This window comes from Phalangium opilio, unplaced genomic scaffold, assembly GCF_054372755.1.
Source record: "Phalangium opilio isolate 3A_F unplaced genomic scaffold, DU_Popi_V2 ptg000060l_1, whole genome shotgun sequence".
In the NCBI taxonomy this organism is placed as follows: Eukaryota; Metazoa; Arthropoda; class Arachnida; order Opiliones; family Phalangiidae; genus Phalangium; species Phalangium opilio.
In genome coordinates, this window is record NW_028324177.1 from 8,046,645 (window position 1) to 8,055,055 (window position 8,411).

An 8,411-nucleotide genomic window follows, 5' to 3' on the forward strand; every position below is an offset into this window, starting at 1 on the left:
ATCCAAAAATTTCCAAACTTCCATTTTATTAATCAACGGTACTAGGAGCTCAATTGTGAAAACCCAAGCCTTACCGATATGGTCTAGTGGCTAGGATATCTGGCTTTCACCCAGAATGCCCGGGTTTAATTCCCGGTATCGGAGGTCAGTTTTTTCAAAATTTTATTAGTTAACGATACTAGGAGCTTAATTGTGACAAACCAAACGGGTCCGATATGATCTAGTGGCTAGGATATCTGGCGCTCACCCAGATGACCCGGGTTCAATTCCCGGTATCGGAGGTTAGTTTTATAAAAATTTTATAAATCAACGATACTCGGAGCTCAATTATGAAAAGGCGAACGGATCCGATATGGTCTAGTGGCTAGGATATCTGGCTTTCACACATAAAGACCGGGTTCAATTCCCGGTATCGTAGGTCATTTATTAATGAACGATACCAGGAGCTCAATTGTGAAAAGCAAACCGATTTCGATATGGTCTAGTGGCTAGGATATCTGGCTCTCATCCAGATGGCCCAGATTCAATTCCCGGTAACGGAGGTCATTTTTCCAAAAATTTTATTAACCAACGATACTAGAAGCTCAATTGCGAAACGAAACTAATGTAATCATGAATTGGAAATTGGAAATAAAAATTGGAAAATTGGAAATAAATTGGAACCTGTCCGGACAAACAAGAAGTTGCGCAAAGACAGGCTTCGGAAAACGCGAAAGCGGGAAGACAAAAAGGGGATCGTCTTCCCGCCGTGCGAAGAAAATAAAGCCCCTTATGGAAATTGGCTCTATGGATGTGCGCCGCTGTGAGGGTGATCCTCCCGTGGCCATAGAAGCCGTGTATTCGCATAAGACTTTCGCGACTAGACTAGATTCAGGCGCTGATGCATGTTTTATCAGCTTATATCAGTGGCGTAATTTAGTCAGAACTTTGAAACCAGACTTAGTACTTCCGGAAGAAGAAGAGACTCAACGTGTTAGGCGATGGACGTTATACCTTCACGAAGGGACGCGCGCGAATAGACTTCCGCTTAGGACAGTTGAAACTAAAGCAGGAATTTCACGTAGTTCCATTACTACCAAACGACTTTATTCTGGGAAAGAATTTCCTGTATAAACATCGTGCCGTTTTGGACTTTGGTACAAAAACTTGTCAGATTGACGGAACAACTTTTCCATTCGTGCTTAATCTCCCGGGATTAAAGACTCCAACCCCTCAGATTATCGAGGATATTGAACAAGCTGTCGCGTCGCCTACACTGAGTCCTAAACAGAAAGAATACTTAAAAACTTTATTATTACGATTTCTAAAACAGTTTTCGGAAAAAGCAGGACGTACTAACTTAGTCTACCACGAGATACATACTACCACCGATGTTCCCGTTAGTCAACGCGCGTATCGTGTTAGCGACGAGAAAAAACGGATAATTGAAGATCATATTCACGAAATGATCCGCGACGGAATCGTGAAACCATCCGTTAGTCCTTACTTGTCGCCAGTGGTACTTGTCCACCAGAAATGCGGAAAGATACGTTTCTGCGTCGACTATCGCTCTTTAAATAAAGTGACCGTGAAAGATCCGTATCCGCTTCCGCGAATAGAAGAACTATTAGGAAAAATGGGTGCCCGAAAGTTCATCACAGCACTGGACTTAAAGAGCGGCTATTGGCAGATAGACCTCCATCCGCAGGCGAAAGCGAAGACCGCTTTTATCACGCACGCGGGGAAGTACGAGTTCGAGGTACTTCCGTTCAGTCTATGCAATGCGCCGTCGTCGTTTCAACGACTCATCGACGCAGTCTTCAGGGATGGACATCACTTTTCCATCTGTGTCTATCTGGATGACATCGTCATTCCATCCAGTACTTGGGCTGACCATTTACAAGCCTTGGAATATGTCTTTCACCGACTGTCTGAAGCGGGACTTACGCTTCAGACGAAGAAATGTCACTTTGCGCAAAGCGAAGCGACCGTGTTAGGGCATATAGTAAATGAACGAGGGATTCATATTGATCCGTCCAAGACTAGGGCTATAGTAGACTTTCCCGTCCCAAAGAACGTTAAAGAAATCCAAAGATTTCTGGGCATGGCGGGATGGCACTCACGATTCATCCCGCAGTATTCCAAAATCGTTGCCCCGTTAAACCATCTCAAGAAGAAAGACGTTTCGTTCCAGGGGAAGAAAGAACAGCAGGAAGCGTTCCAGGCCATCAAGGATGCGATCTGCATGGCACCTCCTTTAGCGGCTTACAACCCTAAGTTGCCTTGTATCCTGACAACGGATGCTAGCGACGCTGGACTTGGAGCTTTCCTGTCGCAAATCCAAGATGACGTCGAGGTGGCTAAACTTTACTTTAGCTCGCGCATTTTAAATACAGTTTTTTCAATAAATATCTTTTCTGGGAGGTAATTTATATGATAATTAATTAAATTTAAGGACTAACTTACATCAATATTTTCCATGTTTTTTGCAATTTATTCCCTTTTGTTCCATTATTCCATGAGCGCCTAAATGTGCGCCTGTTTTTGTTATTGCCAAGGCTTATCAACTGCATAAATATCACTTTTTCCAAAATATTACGAAATTTTGTATGTTTTTTACCTCAAAATATTGGTCCTTTTCCAAATTATTGTTAATTAGCTTGTTTATTGTCAACTCAAGAAATGTTAGGTTTGCGGAAACTATTATAATCAATATTTTCATGGTGGTGGCTGACCAACGCGAAGAAGTATCCCAGTTCTCAGATGTACCGAATTATTATGAAACTGAACTGAACCAATCCATTATGAAAAAGTCCGCGCATATTCTTTGACTTAGTTAAGCCTAATTTTCACTGATATAAGGAATAAACCCAAACGCGAAAATGACCGAGTCATTAAATTTGATAAAAATTTACTATATATCGCGAAGTGAGAATTTCATGACTCAACTCCAGTCATGGGGCCTTATTCCAGAGGAACCGCATTATAAGTGTCCTAAATGTTCCAATGCCCTCAAATTAAAGCAAAGGTCAAAAAGGTAACTACGCTATACATGATAACATCATTGGATCCCCTTTGGGTCATTCCTATTTTAGAGGCCCTTTTCCACAGTGTAAATTTTTTTAGTAGGATAGTAGTAAAAATAGTAGTATTCCCCCTACGAAGAAAAGCGGAACCTATGATGGAGAAAATAGTATGAATTGCCGACTAACCATAAATTTCCGCCTTTTCCAAAATATTGCTGAATAGCCATAAATTTCCGCCTTTTCCAAAATATTGCTGAATAGCCATAAATTTCCTCCTTTTCCAAAATATTGCTAAATAGCCATAAATTTCCGCCTTTTCCAAAATATTGCTGACTAACCATAAGTTTCCGCCTTTTCCAAAATATTGCTGGATAGCCATAAATTTCCACCTTTTCCAAAATATTGCTGAATAGCCATAAATTTCCGCCTTTTCCAAAATATTGCTGAATAGCCATAAATTTCCGCCTAATCCAAAATATTACTGACTAACCATAAGTTTCCGCCTTTTCCAAAATATTGCTGAATAGCCATAAATTTCCGCCTTTTCCAAAATAATGCTGACTAACCATAAGTTTCCGCCTTTTCCAAAATAATTCTGACTAACCATAAGTTTCCGCCTTTTCCAAAATAATGTTGACTAACCATAAATTTCCGCCTTTTCCAAAATATTGCTGAATAGCCATAAATTTCCTCATTTTCCAAAATATTGCTGACTAACCATAAGTTTCCGCCTTTTCCAAAATATTGCTTACTAACCATAAGTTTCCGCCTTTTCCAAAATAATGCTGACTAACCATAAATTTCCGCCTTTTCCAAAATATTGCTGAATAGCCATAAATTTCCGCCTTTTCCAAATAGTATTTTCTCCGTCATCGGTCTAGCTTTTTGATTTAGGAAAAATACTTCTATTATTACTACTATCCTATTAAAAAAATCCCACTATAGAAGGCGGCCTCGTAAATAGGAAAGATCCCCAAAAACAAACAAAAAGCGACAAGATGTCACACTGACATTCTATAAGAAAAGGCACATTTTTCGCTGGGTCTCATTTGACGCTATTTCAAATCTTAGGATTTGTTAATTTTTGGGTAGATAATGTGGCAACTCATATTATAGGTAGGTTAGTTTCAGAGTAGATCCACATTAGGTTTGGCCTGTGGCTGTATTCTGCTGCACGTTAATTTGATTGAGCAGAATATGGCCACGGGTTTTTTAAGGTTAGGTTAGATTAGGTTAGATTAGATTAGGTTAGGTTAGGTTAGATTAGGTTAGGTTTGGTTAGATTAGGTTAGGTTTGGTTAGATTAGGTTAGGTTAGATTAGGTTAGGTTTGGTTAGATTAGGTTAGGTTAGATTTGGTTAGGTTGCAACAGAATGCCCCAGGCGAAACCGCTGCATGGTTATATTTTCAGGGAAACAAGTTGGCATTAGTTCTTCTAGAACTATGATAGATTGGTCATCGTTTTGTCGAGAAGTTGTTTACGATTCGATGATTCTTAAGAAAGAGAAAATAGGAGTCGAAGGTATTGTAGTGCAAATTGATGAGTCAAAGTTTGGCAAACGAAAGTACCATCGCGGGCATAAAGTCAACGGCCAGTGGGTAATGTCATTCCCTTAAGGCTAGAGTAGGTTAGGTTAGGTTATATATTTTTAGAAATTTAAAGGTATTTGGTGGCTATGAAGAAGGAACTGGTGGGGTTTTTATGGTCCCTGTAGAGAAAAGGGATGCTGAAACTCTTTTGGCTGTTATAAAGGAATGGATATTACCCGGAACAACTATTGTTTCTGATTTTTGGAAGGCTTATGATTGCCTCGAATCTGAAGGTTATAAACATTTGAAGGTTAACCATTCGGTGCAATTTGTTGATGTTGTCGATGCAACAAAAATCCATACCAATAGCATCGAGTCCTCCTGGAGAGCCGCCAAGGCTTCAATGGATCCAGGAACAAGGTTATTTTATAACTTTACAGTGGATGGATATGGCTCACGTCCTTATTATATCGTTAACTCATTTTGTTTTTGTCCATTAGAAATAAAAATTATTTCCCATCACATTTGGCCAAATATATGTTCATGAAGATGTGTAGGACCAAATCAATAGATCCAACCATAACATTTTTTAAAATGGCTGGGGAACTTTATAACCCGCTTAACCCTAACACAGAAATCCTTCCGATAAACTCTGTTGATATGGATGATGAAAGCAATGAAAACATTGATTAAAATAGTTTCCGCAACTCAAATGTATTTAATTATCATATGATTAACCTCCAAGAAATTATATTTGTTGAAAAAACTGTATACGCGCGGACTTTTTCATAATGGATTGGTTCAGTTCAGTTTCATAATAATTCGGTACATCTGGGAACTGGGATACTTCTTCGCGTTGGTCAGCCACCACCATGAAAATATTGATTATAATAGTTTCCGCAAACCTAACATTTCTAGGAGTTGACAATAAACAAGCTAATTAACAATAATTTGGAAAAGGACAAATAGGGAGAGGGCGTTTGTCAGGGAGGGAAAGAACATCCGACGTCATTTTATACCTCTACTTAGGGGAGCGTTTGTAGGTGGATACTGAAATTCCCCCGTTAGGGGATGGAATCGAGGTAAGAGATATAAGCCTATGACGTGGCAAGAATGGGTTTGCCCTCTCCCTATATCTAAGAGGTAAAAAACGTACAAAATTTCGTAATATTTTGGAAAAGGTGATATTTATGCAGTTGATAAGCCTTGGCAATAACCAAAACAGGTGCACATTTAGCCGCTCATGGAATAAGGGAACAAGAGGGAATAAATTACAAAAAACATGGAAAATATTGATGTAAGTTAGTTTCCGCACCTTAAATTTAATTAATTATCATATAATTAACCTCCTAAAATGATATTTGTTGAAAAAACTGTATTTAAAATGCGCGAGCTAAAGTAAAGTTTTTCCCCTTTATTTTTCGTCAATTTGAATCCTTAATTTTTCGGAGAAACTCGGAAGCAATTTTTTAACCCCTAAGTTGAAGAAGAGAAGGAGCGCGAATGCGCGAGATATTAAAAGAAAAAAGAAATAATAATAAACCCTTAAATAACGAGAAAAGAAAAAAATCATAATTATCTCTTAACTCGAGAAAGAAGAAAAAAGAACCCTTAATCCTTAAGAAGAATATGGAAGAGGACCATTTTGGTGTAAGAAATTAAAAAACTTGAAACTATTTTGATAAAATGACTTGAAACTATGGTTAAAGAACTTAGATTATGGTTGACGGATTGATTAATTTTTTTTAAATCCTAACTCCCTATTATTATAAAAAACGTCTTGGTTTGGACCAAGACCGAAAAAACCAACGATATGTGTGAGGTTTATCAATTGGCTGAAGTTCCAGATATTGCAATTTTTTAGTTATTTTTATCCAATTAATCCTTAAAAAATTTTAAATTCAATCAACTGATTTTACTGTTTATCGATCTATTCCCTCTGAATTAATTGAAAAAATTACAAATCTACGCTTTTTCAAGAACAATTACATTTTCCGAAAACATTTTATCATGAAATTAATCATTTTGAAGGGAGTACGTGCAGAGGGATCAATAATGAATATTTGAAACACTCTCTTTAAAAAGACCAAGCGAACTGTGACATAATTCGAAAGGAAAATGTAAATATTTAAAAGTGGATGCCAAACCGGGGTGTTTCACGAATTCATACATTTAATTTCGTATATCGAAATGCAACATTTCTAATGTCGCGATTATGAAGGAAAGGTTGCACTGCAATTTCCGCCTTCGTACTTTAGAATTTCTTGGTCATGACTCAGTCTTCATTTGAAACGTCACCACCCCTTTCTCCATTGTTGGCATTACTTGTACACCGGTAACGTATTACGCATAATCATTTTAGAACGCGTAAATACCATTTCGGAAAACACACAGTGGCGAGGCCACCATTGGGTATTCTCCCTCGCACCAAGGGTCACCGCCAGACGGTAACAAAGTTCACTACAAGCAAGATGCTAGTCAACTCTCACTGCCTATAGCGGTGCTTCTAGGCAAGAGAGAGAGACCTTAATGGCGCCATCACACCGGTGTTTTAATTCTCTGTATGTAATTTCTAAAATGGTCTACTCACTTACAATTGTACACAAATTACACTGAGTGATCGGTCCTTCAGGCGCTAGCGAGTGTCAAGCCACAGCAATGATCATTCTTGTACACGAACGTTTTATAGTTTTAGGTTGTTAAGGTTGGCGGGCAAGTCCAGAGAGTCATGTACGGTTCACTAATGTGAAAAGGTAATATTGGCTGGGTGTATTGCGACGGCTCAGATGACCCAAAACACTGGAACCGCTGGTGATTGTAAAATTTTATATATTGGGGAAATGTAGGAAGGGGGGGGGGTTAAGTTAAGTGTGACCTTCTTCGTTTAACTGGTAATGAATGGAAATGAATATAACAAGCCATTGGTACTGAAATGTATTTCTTTTTATGTAATCTTTACCCTTACCTTTGGTCATATACCGATATCATATTTGTCCAGTGTTACAGATAGCTACCTACTAAAAGAAACCACACAGGGTAAACGATGTTGCTTTGTCTTAAGTAGACGACATTAGTTATTTAGTTTATAAACTAGTCTGAACAAAATAAATTTAAGTTATCATATTTTTTTGAACATCAGTCTTCTTAGCAACTTACAGATTTAAACTTTTTTTGGGAGCAAATTTGAAATTTTGTCAAGCCAGCAACAATGTCCGTCAAGGTGCTTACACGAAATCCCTTCAAAATAATTAATTTCATGATAAAATGTTTTCGGAAAATGTAATTGTTCTTGAAAAAGCGTAGATATGTAATTATTTCAATTAATTTAGAGGGAATAGATCGATTAACAGTAAAATCAGTTGATTGAATTTAATATTTATTAAGGATTAAATGGATAAAAATAACTAAAAAAATTGCAATATCTGAAACTTCAGCCAATTGATAAACCGCACACATATCGTTTGTTTTTTCGGCCTTGGTCCAAACCAAGACGTTTTTTATAATATCTGTCACTTCAGTCTTAATGTAATTAAAATTTTGAATAATTATGTTAGCTTTACCGTCATACATTTGGGGTTGATCTATTTCTAATTGCTTAAAGAAGTACTTAAGTATCGTTAATTACATTTAACTTATATCCAATAACATTGATTTCGATAAGCATATAATGTTGCACTTTATTTATGAAAGAAGCTTAAAAACGACGGTATTTGAAATATGGAAGAAAAATATTTGTTTCGTACACTGTATACATATACAGTGTTGTCGAGATCAGACCAACAGCTTCCTTTATGTCCAGTTCCCAATACTGCCAACGTGTGATGTCATGCTAAATTATACAGGGTGTAAATAAATGTTTAGAATTCATGTTTTAGT

General features: G+C 37.4%; 1 non-coding gene across 1 annotated transcript; it reads left to right on the forward strand.

Annotated features, from left to right (window-relative positions):
* The first annotated feature begins 209 nt into the window (after positions 1-209).
* TRNAE-CUC (transfer RNA glutamic acid (anticodon CUC)) lies at positions 210-281 on the forward strand. Its single transcript has one exon. It is a non-coding gene; the product is annotated as a tRNA-Glu (tRNA).
* The last annotated feature ends 8,130 nt before the right edge of the window (positions 282-8,411 follow it).